The sequence below is a fragment of the Lissotriton vulgaris genome, chromosome 11 (genome assembly GCF_964263255.1).
Source record: "Lissotriton vulgaris chromosome 11, aLisVul1.2, whole genome shotgun sequence".
NCBI classification, from domain to species: Eukaryota; Metazoa; Chordata; class Amphibia; order Caudata; family Salamandridae; genus Lissotriton; species Lissotriton vulgaris.
Window position 1 is genome coordinate 1,005,773,908 of NC_141699.1, and position 12,091 is coordinate 1,005,785,998.

General features: G+C 46.2%; 1 protein-coding gene across 1 annotated transcript in view; it reads left to right on the top strand.

Moving 5' to 3' along the window:
• Positions 1-12,091, top strand: part of LOC147683927 (histone-lysine N-methyltransferase MECOM-like) — a 1,500,386-nt gene that overhangs the window by 217,969 nt on the left and 1,270,326 nt on the right. The gene's annotated exons all lie outside the window — the stretch shown is intronic.

Consider the following 12,091-nt stretch of genomic DNA (forward strand, 5'->3'; position numbering starts at 1 on the left):
AGACCTGGTTAAGTAGGGATACCATCTAGAGCAGGGTAGGGTCAGCCTAACCTGTATTTTCTCTCCGGCTGTAAATGACTGATAGATTTCAATATGTGTCTATGCTAATAGCACTATTGTTTTTAGAACTGGTATTGGTAGTTTCCGTTGTTCGTCTGAGGGCTTTCAGAGAGCACATGTATGTAGTTGGGCCCGTGTATCTGGTGAATCTCATTTTGAGATGCTTGTACCTGCAACTTATCCTGACTTTATAATAAACCTTTGAAAGCTAGAAGTTGTTTGTGATCCTTTGAAGCAGAGTCCTTTATTGGATGAACTAACCTGGTAAGAGATGCACTTTCTTCCCTCAATGACAGGCAATAAAGGTTCAGTCGACCAGACCGGGGTTTTAGATCGATAGTGATAAGGTATTGATCAAAATCTCGCCCTTCCACTGGTGCATGGGAAGTGCCTTCCCAGTGTGTTCTGGCAGTTTGAGCGTTTACCATTTACTGTAGTATTACCCTTGTACCTGTGTATGGTACCCTTTTGTAACTTGCACAAGTCACTTTTCTCTTGTAACACACTGTTTGCTACCTCTCACTTTTGTTTGCTTTAGATACTTGCACAAGTGCCACCATTGCCTACGTAACGTTTGTTCTTGTGCTGGAGTGTTTGCCATTAATTGCAGTATTATACCTCTACTTGTATTTTGTACACTTTTGTAACCTGCACACATATCTCTTTTTCCTCCTGTAATGTATCATTTTCTCCTCTTGTATTTTGGTTGCTCACTATTGTCACTTTTGCTTCATGTAACTTAACGTTTGCTTTTGTAATTTGTCTACTTATAATTTTCTCCTCGTGTGTTATTGCTGTTCCTAGTGTGAAGCGCTCTGACACCTTCGGGTAAAGTCTGCGCTATATAAAATCACATAAATAAATAAATAAAACAAAAAATTTCCAAACATCACCAGGCCCCCACAGCAAGACCCATTCTTCCTCGCCCACTATGCCCTGAATGTGAAGGGCTGTGGGCGAGGTGCTAACACCGTTTCTGGGCTGCGTGGGCGCCAGGGGGCCGAGGTGCAAATGGCTCAAAGGCCTGAGAAACACCTGGCCCCCAGGGAGGCCGATTATTGCAAACAATCACCCCTCCCCAGCCCAGCCTCAGCTTGATTGCTTGGCAGGGTAGGGGTGAAGGAGAGCCCACAGCTGACAATCGCTGTCTGGCCGCACAGCGAGGCTGCTTTCATTTCTCTGTCTCTGTGCACTCTGTGGGCCGTTTTTTTTTCTCCCCTTTCCTAGTCCACCCTCTGTGGACTGGGACAGGGGAGAAAAAAAACGGCCCACTGAGGCACAGGCCTTTCGGCCCATTCCCGAATGCCCGCCTTGCCAATCCGCCCCTGTGCAAGGGTGCCTGCGCCGGCGCATTGCTGCAGTTTGTGCACCGGCGCAGGGGGAAGCACAGAGATGCGACATACTGTTGTAAATATGTTGCATCCCTGTGCTTCGAAACAAACGCAGCACGGCCTGCCAAATGACTTGCGGCCCCATGCTGCGTTAATTTCTTGTAGATCTGCCCCACCGTGATTAGCAAAGTGCGCAGGTAGCATTGGCTCAAGGGTCCAGCCACCAGGTCAGGAGGCTGTTCCAATCCGGACAGGCCGCCTGCACTGCCGTGGGAGTGGGCCTCTTCAGCATGGGAAACGGTTGTTTTGTTTACCACGAGGGAAATGCTGCACGCGCAAACAACAATGCCCAGACCAAAACATTCCCCGCCATTGTCCTGTGATGGGCACCGTTGCGAACGCCTCGTCGTTGTATGGTGAGAACTTCTCCCACCGAGATGTGCAAAACAGCTGGGCCCTGCCACTCGGGCACAATCTCCTCATAACATTCCGACGCGTTTCCCGCCATTTGGGAGGCCCCTGCACCTGCTGTCGTGAACGCGCGCTTCCCTTCAGCTGGCTTCAGGGAGGGCCTCCATTCATGCGAAATCCGAAATTCCTTCTTTTTTTAAAGCATCAAAGAAAATTTAAATCTGATGCCCCACATACACCGCTTATTAAAGGTCACTGCTCTTCAAAGTGTCTTATTGTTATTTATTTCTCAGAACACCTGAGAAGTTCTGGCTCAGGTAGGCAGAAAAAAACTGTCCGTAAACAATTTATTGGATTTTATTAAACAATGGACGAGGTAACATGAGAGGGTGGTGTCCTCGCTGTTTGTCTTCTTGACCTGGGTGCATGTCAGAGCCAAAGTGAGCGGGCCAAGAAGGGCTTTGATTAGTTTCTGTTCAAGATTACAGGCGGGAGAGTGCGAGGGCGTCAAGTGGGGTTGCACTCAGGGCTTTAAGTGGGACGGGTCCTGCCGGTGCTCATCACCGACAGTTCTAAAAAGCAGGTTGCCGAGACTTGTCCCTATCGGGCTCTTCATTTTGACCCTCGTCCTCAGGGTGGATTTTTGTTTTTAATCTGCAGCAGTACCACCCTTCACTGTGATGTAAGGTCAAAAGGGCTCGTTTTCATAATTTCACAACTGAAGCATTTTCAATATTTATATTTGAGGAAGCTATAGTTTTTGTGTATTTGGCATATGCAGCTAACAACGATTGACAAAACCAATAGTCCTGAGGGCAGATTTACAAGATACTGAGGTCCGTTTTCGGCGCCTCAATATGAAACCCTTGCGCAACCATGGATGCACAGTATTTACAATACGGCGCACCATGGTGCAAGGATTGACAGATGCGTCAAAAATTCTCACACATCTGTTGGCGCAGAAGTGACGCATTGCTGGAATTGCTCATGAAAGTGACGCAACTCCAACAATGCGCCACAACAGATAGGTGAGTCCCATTCAAAAAGCCCTGCGTCATCCCTTATGCCTGGTCTGAGCAGGCGTAGGGATTTTGGCGCAGTGAAGGCGTAGAGTGATGCAGTGAAATGTTGTAAATTTCACTGCGTCAGTTCTACGTGGATTTTTGTGTGGGAACGCCCACCCTGCATACATTATACCTGACGCAGGGCTTTACAAGGTCACGCATCGCCCTAGATGCGTCACGTTGTAAATTGGCCATAGAGCAGCGGTCTTTAATCTGTGGGGCGCGACCCCCAGGGGGGTCGTGGAGTCCTGGGAAGGGGGTCGCAGATTCTGACAGAGTGCAGTTCCTGATTCACACCGAGGTGTGAAAAACATCAACGCCTCATTAACAAGGTAAATGTCTTTTAAAGACCTTTCAAGTACTTGGGTGTGACTGTGTGTGTGTCCCTGAAGCTGTTTCAGCCGGGCTCACATACACGAGCTGGGGCAGCGGGGGGGGGGGGGGCCTGGGGGTGTGGCGGTAGTTTAGCCCTTTGAGTTCAATGGATGTTGTCCCGTGACACGTCCCCCGCCCCCAGCGGGGAGGCACATAAATGCCCTCCCGTGAGCAGGAAAGAAGAAGGACGACGACGCAGAGAGATACTGATCCCCCCCTCCCCTGAGAGAGGCACAGAAAAGGTGGGTGGATGAATGATGGGTGGATGGATGGATGTAAGGCTGAAGGATGGATGGATGTGGATGGATGAAAGGCTGAAGGAAGGATGGATGGATGTGTGAAAAGGTGGGTGGATGAATGATGAGTGGATGGATGAATGAAAGGGTGGATGGATGAATGATGTATGGATGGAAGAATGAAAGGGTGGACGGATGAAGGATGGATGGATGAAAGGGTGGATGGATGAATGATGGATGGATGGATGTGTAAAAAGATGGGTGGATGAATGAAGGGTGAATGGATGGATGAAAGGGTGGATGGATGAATGATGGATGTATGGAAGGATGAAAGGGTGGATAGAGGAAGGATAGATGTATGGATGGAAGAATGAAATAGTGGACGGATGAAGGATGGATGGATGATGGATGGATGGATGTGTAAAAAGATGGGTGGATGAATGATGGGTGAATGGATGGTTGAAAGGGTGGATGGATGAATGATGGATGTATGGATGGAAGGATGAAAGGGTGGATGGATGAAGGATGGATGTATGGATGAGAGGGAGGATGAAAGGGTGGATGGATGAAGGATGGATGTATGCATGGATGGGAGGATGAAAGGGTGGATGGATGAAGGATGGATGTATGTATGGATGGGAGGATGAAAGGGTGGATGGATGAATACATAAAAGGTTGCATGGATGAATGATGCATGGATGGATGTGTGAAAAGGTGGGGGGATGAATGATTGGTGGATGGATGAAAGGGTGGTTGGATGGATGGATGGATGAAAGGGTGGATGGATGAAGGATGGATGTATGGATGGGAGGATGAAAGGTGGATGGATGAAGGATGGATGTATGGATGGGAGGATGAAAGGGTGGATGGATGAAGGATGGATGTATGGATGGGAAGATGAAAGGGTGGATGGATGTGTGAAAGTGTGGGTGGATGAATGATGGAGGGATGTGATGAGGTCTAATAGGCGCATTTATGGTTGTCAAAAGTTGATGATGAGGAGTACCAGTTTCTAGAAACTTTTGTCGGAAGGGGGTCCTTACGCCTAAAAAGGTTTTACAAGGGGGTCTCGGCATCAAAAAGTTTGAAGACCTCTGCCATAGAGTGTCGCACTGATTATGCCACTGCTGCGTCACAAAAAGTGGTGCAATGGCAGCGCAAAAGTATTGCAAGGGGCTTGTAAATCGCCCCCCCCTGGTTTATTGTAGGTGTAATGTTACTTGTTGTATTATATAACTGGGTGCACTTGCAGAAGGAGCAAAATACCAGTCGTACACAGGGCCGGACTGGGAACCAAAGCCGGCCCTGGCAAAGTGCCTGGCTGGCCCCCCTGGGGGGTTGGGGGTGCGGCCGAGCTGTTTGCCAGGGCTGGTTTCGGCGGATTTTGTTACAGAGGTCGATATTGTAGCTATGCTGCAAAAATGGCCATGTAAAAAAAACTGCCCCACCAGGGGCGCAAAACTGTCCCCCACCTCGACGGCCCACCAGGGAAACGCCCGGTGCCCGCTGCGGCCAGTCCGGCCCTGGTGATACAACACACTATGCCAAGCACTGATTTTTAGCTTTCTTATTTTTAAGCGACGCCCTTAACTATATCATCCACGCCCCTTAGAGAGACCCCTCCGTTTTTTCATCCCACTTAAAGCCCTGTTTCCACTTCATTACCATTGATTGCAATTAGGGAGGCCTGTTTCACCAGATTCATCAAATGCAAGGGTACAGAGGAACCTGGCGATCCCAAGTACTGTGTGTGTGTGTTTGTGGAGGGTGGACGGGGAGGGGGAGGGCCAAGGGCACTGCCTACCTTCGACGGGATCTGGAATTATACTGTAGTGTATATGAAGACCTACAGGTCATCCACAAGCTTTATCGGTATAATGTAGTGTGTATAGACTACTGCAGGCCTTTCACTGTAGAGTGTGCTGCATGCTCGATTGTGGAAACCGTTCATGTGAATTGGCAGTATAAATGCTCATTTGGCGGTACAGCAGGCCCTCATAGGCAACTGGCAATGCAGGGTAGTGTATATGGGATACCACAGGTACTCAGCAGCGGCATATGTAGTACAATGTATTGATTGTGGGCTACTGCTGGTTCTGATTTCCAGTGTAAATACAGAAGACCTGTGCACATGTAATTTTGAATTTACAGTATTAATACTGAGAGTATTTCAACAAAAACACGATCACGAAATATATGATCCAGATGACGTTTTTCTCCTTTGTCAGGTTTATTAATTTTCCAGGTGCCCAGCCAACACGTGTTTCGTCAGGGTGTGACCCAAGACTTCTTCAGGGCTATTGGACAGATGGCTATAATGTCAAGATGCCTCTCCTCCGGTTCTACTTCCGTCCCGGCTGTAATGTCAGACGTATCCGAATAAGTAGTTGTGTAAAGCAGTGAATGGTCAGTACCAATGTGGAGCACTAATACAGCTCTCGGCCACGCGGTGTACGAGTGATTCCGCTGGCGGCGTGCTGCTAATTCTGCAACCGGACGCCAAGAAGTCTTGGGTCACACCCTGATGAAACACATGTCGGCTGGGCACCTGGAAAATTAATAAACCTGACAAAGGAGAAAAACTTCATCTGGATCATATATTTCGTGATCGTGTTATTGTTGAAATACTCTCAGTATTAATACTGTAAATTCAAAATTACTTGTGCACAGGTCTTCTGTATTTATGTTTTGAGGACTGTGGTCCAATTTGGAGGTTGTGGGTTATCCTCTCACCTGTAGCACCGTTGAATGTGTTGGACTATATTAACGTTGGAATCAGAGGCGCCATTACTTGCCACAACACTATCATCCCAGTTATTAGTATTACTGATTTCCAGTGTACTGCTTTTTAGATTGTGACAGTCTGTGTTGGGAATTGACTGGGTAAGGGTTTGTGTGGTACAGAAGGTATTGACAGTGCTGGGTAGTGTGATTGGGTTATTGCAGGCCCTGAGTTAAACCGTTACGGTGTAATGCGTGTTGAGTAGTGGTGGCCCTGAGTGGTGAGGGATAGTGCAAGGGCCTGCCAGGTACTGCCGACCCTCACCGGGAAATTGGCAGCAAAGGTTGGCTTGTGGGATTTGATGGCCCTCTGCACTAATTGATAGTATGGAGCAGTGAGCATCGGCTATTGGTGGCCTTGAGTGTGCATTTGAAGCACGAGGAATTCAAGATTTCTGAAAGCAGAGGGAAGATTGAGACTGGATTGAGTAGGGCACAGAAGGTAATACCATCTTGGTAGGGTTACTCCTCATTTCCTTAGAGTTATTTAGTTGTAGAAAGGCAAGCTGGCTAGCTGATTGATGCTTGGTCTTGATGTTAGAAATGAAAGATGATTCAGAAAAGGGGGTGGTGATGGACAGAGTTTCTGAATTAAGCAGAATACTCCTACCCAGTCAAGAGATCAGGGCTTGATCCATCACCGTTTTTTAGCTCACTGCACCATCCCAGCTCAGAACCTGGCTACATGCAAATGAGTCTGTCCCTGTCCCAGTGCATCATGGGAACAGGGCAAACCAAACTACCAAGCCAATTCTTTCACTGGAAAGGAAACAAGCTTCAGGGGACCGGTTTCTGGCATTACAGCCGTCATCGGCCCAGCTTGCTTGAATCCTGATGGTGCAATGAGCAAGGGACTCACATCTGAGTATACACCACCCCCTTTTCTGAATCGTAGAAATGAAAGATGGTCATGAGACCAGCTTGATAGCTGGGAGGCCAAGATGTGCATAAAATGAGCTATATGGTGCAAGACGTTTCAAGCCTACGCTAAATAGGGTAGGAGATGCCAAGCCAACAAGGATGGATTGGGTGATTTGCGGTGACCAGTGCTACAGATGTAGACCTAAGAAATGGGGATATGGTGCCTGATATGTTTTTTACCTTTTCTATGTTCCTCCACGGGTAACAATATTTTTCTCCTTTGAGAAATCTTTTCCCCTACATCGCCTTTAAATTTGGAGGTGATTCCACCCCCTTACCCTCTTGAAAGGGGAGTCACGCAAGAATTTTGCTGTTGTAAATGACAATGTTTGAGCTGGTTCTAAATTTACAAAGCTAACAAGGCCTTGTTCTAAGCACTTCCCACCCATGCGTGGGGGCTGCTACAGCACATTTTCGCCTTTCTGACATAGAAATACACATTAATATCTCCATTTAGGGACTCTTTTGTGAAATTTGGCAAATGAAAATAAGGTGCCTGATATGTTTTTTACCTTTTCTATGTTCCTCCACGGGTAACAATATTTTTCTCCTTTGAGAAATCTTTTCCCCTACATCACCTTTAAATTTGGAGGTGATTCCACCCCCTTACCCTCTGGAAAGGGTAGTTACGCAAGAATTTTGCTGTTGTAAATTACAATGTTTGAACTGGTTCTAAATTTACAAAGCTAACAAGGCCTTGTTCTACGCACTTCCGACCCATGCGTGGGGGCTGCTACAGCACATTTTCCCGCACTTCTGGCGTAGAAATACACAGTAATTAGTCCATAACTGAAATTTGGCAAATGAAAATAAAGGATTTTTTCAAGTGCAAACGTATATTTGCAGCCAAAATCGCCTTTGCGATTTGCCGCTCCCTCCCAAGTCCATCTTTGTTTGCGCTTTCTGGTTTTCCGTCTTTGCTGGCCAGCCAGAAGCTGCATTCGCCTTTTTGTAGGTAAAATGACTAATTTATAATTAGGATTTTGCGAAACGCAGAGATAATGTCAGAAAACAGAAGGCTCGAATATCTGCCAAAGAAAACCATTACAAGTCTCTGGAATCTGAACTGCTGGGATGAGAATAAACCTGTTCCAAACTTAAAAAGACACACACCGACTGAGCACAAAAGGAGGAAGGAAGGAAGGCGGCCATCAGTTTACGGATCTGGACTCCGTGACATTTCTGTGCCCTTGGAAGAAGACGCTTTCAGGAATTCCCGTTGCCTCTCTTGCGTTGCCTAGTAAAGATAAAAAATAGTATTTGCTGTTCCATTCATTTAGCAGGTGCGGTTGCATTCCAAACAAGACGCCATTGTTGCCAGAAACTGTTGCTTCATCATATGAACGTTTTCTCACTCACGTACCGAGGCCAGCATCCAGTGCCGCGTTTGCCATGTATGCACACTTGGCACATGCTGAATAAATTTCGCATTTTTCTGCTTGACTTCTGCAGGAACATATTATGTTACAGGAATAATCATACAGTTATTTGCCATTGTTTACGTTGGGGGATCAGGTTTGACTCAAACCACATTATTGAGACGTCCTGGCCATGAGGTCACAGAAGATACTGATAGCGCTAACAATCAAGTCTTATGTATTTACAGTAAATAAATAAGGGCTGCTGGAAGTCAGCTGACTTCATACTTCGAAGTATCTTTTATTTTTTCACACTGCGCAAAGTTTACACAGTTTAAAAAAAAAAGCAGCTTTAGTGGCTCCGTTTCTGTAGTGGAAACCTGTTCACGCTGGTGGCGGCTCATCAGTGAGGGCGTCGGGGTACCGTCCACCCCTTTCCGGTACATGATGAATGTCTGTCAGGGTGGGCAAAGACGCATTATATTCAATAATGTGCTGGTGTCAGGCAGCCAAGGGTTTTCTGGCTGACAACCTCGCGGCCCTGAGGGCAGTGACATCTAGGGTGACCAGGCGTCCCCGTTTTGCCAGGACGGTCCCAGTTTTTCACCAGCTGTCCCAGCAAATTTCAAGAAATGTAGCTCATGTCCCGGTTTTTAAAGAGGGTCGACTGAAAACGGTGGGAGGTGTTTTTTATGTTTTAGCAAAGCAGGGATAGTTAGCAGTTGTTTCAAGAAAGCAATTTAATTAACAAGCAAGCTACTGGGGTTGAAAATTGCATTGTATGTATGTTCTTACTGCCTGTTCTGTAATTCTCTGCTGAGGAGCGCTCTCATCGCTTGAAGTAAAATTATAGTCCTCCTTCTATTTTTGTGAAATGTCCCAGTTTTTGGCTTTAAAATTCTGGTCACCCTAGTGACATCATCATCCCAGCAAAGCCTTGCGATGATCCCCCTGATGATAAGCAAGGAGATCGAATGATAAAGTTAGCTCTAGGTGCTTTGGGTTTCAGCCCTGAAGTGTCAAGGGCTGACTATCAACTAGTGAAGCCTCATGCCACCCATCCCCAACTTGTCACCGAGTGGTTTGGAATCAGCATCTCTCACTCTATACTATACTAGCCCACCCTGTGTCAGGTTAGGAAATGTCTTATTCTCATTGGTTGAGGCTTCACAAGGTTAGCCAATGAGAGGAGGCTGCTGGATTTTCCTGTTCCTGCTGCCAGAGACTGCCCTTTTCCAGCAGCCTCTGCCCTGGCTGTCAGGCACCTCACTCCTGGCACATGCTGGTCTTGCCTTTCGCCACGGCCTGCCATGGTAAATGCTTACTTGAATGTTTGGGTTCATGTGTATGTTTAAATTGTATGTATATTTGTATGTGTGTGTTTGTTAATGGATGGTTGTGAGTATGTGCACATGTATGCACTTGTGAATGGGTGGTTGTAGGCATGTGTGCCTGTGTTTGCTTGTGGATGAGCAGGAGTGAGTATGTGTGCGAAGTGCTTAATTTGAGCTTGTGGTTTCCGGTGCCTGACAGCCCACTTAATTGTCAACACCAGCTCTTTTGACAGTCCAGCACATGGAGGCGCTGTTTGTCTCCATTTTAGATGACAACAATAACAGTTGTTTAATACTATATAGCTTTGGGTGCCTGGAGTAGTCAGAATTGTCACACTTGTAGGAGGATCAGTTGTGTTGGTAGTGTCAGTGTGAGTGCTGGCGGGGGTAATTGTTGGTGCAAGCTGCAGTTGGCTCCTTTTGTTTACAAATTAAGCACTGAATTGTGCTAATTTGCGTCTGCCTCACAACTTCTACAATTAAACAGGCTGCTGGTTCAAGCTAACTTTCTGGGCTGTTAGGAGCAGTGAGTCTCCTGCTCACACCCAACTCCGCATGCATCATTTACCTGCCCACCTTTTGTGAGTCGGATATCCTGTGGCAGGAAATTGTCACTGTTGGGAACCTGGGTGAGTAAAGCTTCACCTCACACAGAGGGCCCGATTACGCTGGCTGTCGGACCGCAACCGAAGGCTCGTCGGTAGCGGTCCGACCGCCCCCAGCTTTCCGACAGCCTTTCTATCAGCTAGATTCATGAAGCATTTTTGCGGGCGCACACGGTGTGAATCGCCGAATTCGGCCGTTTGCACCCGCAAAAATGACATTTGAAATTCATCATTGGGTCATGTACTTGCATTTTGAGAAATCGCAAAAAATTGCGATTTCTCAAATTGCGATCGCATTTAAGGAATCTCAATTTGAGATTTCTTAAATGCTATTCATGACCCAATAAAAAATTGTAAATTCGCTATTTTTTCCCGCTATTTCCTGCGAAGTCAGACTTCATGGTAAATAGCGAAAACTGAGAAAAATGCACTTTTGTGCATTTTTCTCAGTTGTATGTTACACACACACATGTCCTTTGGACATGTGTGTGCGCAACATGAGTCTAATTTACATTTCAGGGGTGCTACAGGGTGCCTTTAGGCCCATAGGATTGAATGGGGAGTTATTCCTTATTTGCGATTAGCAATTTGCTAATCGCAAATAAGGAATGTGTAGGAATCGCAATTTATTTTGCGATTCCTACATGAATCCCGTTTTGCGAGTCTGTGATAGCAATTCCTTATTATTCGCTATTACAGACTCGCAAAACATGCCGATGATGAATCAGGCTGTATGTCGGTCTTTTCGACATGGAAAGTGTGTAGGGAAGCGACACTGGGGGAAACTAGCAGGGCCTCTTCCCTCCTGGCCCTCTGCATTGTGGCCTGGGGGGGCACCGTGCCCCCCTATACATCCCTTACACTGTGTGGCAGGTACCCTGAGGTGCCTGCCACAAGGTGCAGGGATGTTTGAAAACATTCATTTTTCAATGGAAGCTCATGCTGCAGGCCTTTTCCTCCTTCAGCGCAAACTTGCATTGAAAAATGGATGTTTCTGACTAGGGCGGTCGCATCCAAATAATACGGTCGGAACCACCGACCTGAGGTCGGGAGGTTCCCAATCCGCAATGGTCTTGTCCGCCCGACATCGTAATTAGCCCCAAAGTTGGTAAATGTCACCCGTCTAAATAAACGTTGCATGCAAAGTAAATACTTTTCCTGTTCCAATCAAGCACAGTTTGAGTTACAATACTTTTTAATCTAAATTTAGCAGCACAATTTTATTGCAAATGATTCTCTCACTTTCATATACATATTTGATATAATTCTCAAATAAATATTTTGTGATGGAATATATAATAATTCAGGAACCTCCTTTCTTCTTTTATAAATTTGAAGTTGTTCCATGCTTCATGTGAGGGGCAAAAAGAAATGATTGTAGTACAGAAGAAGCAGATTCAATGTTGGACCATTCTGTTCCTTTTCTTGAGGTTCAACTATTACTATGTGATGAACCTTATTGCCTATTTTATCAGATGAGAGGGTTAGCTAAAGAAATGAATGATTATCCTCTGGTAAACCTACCTATATTTATAGTCTTCCGATGTGTCTGAATGGACTTGTTGAACAAAATGATTTGCTCATCTGAATAGGCAGATTTCTACTTACTGTATTA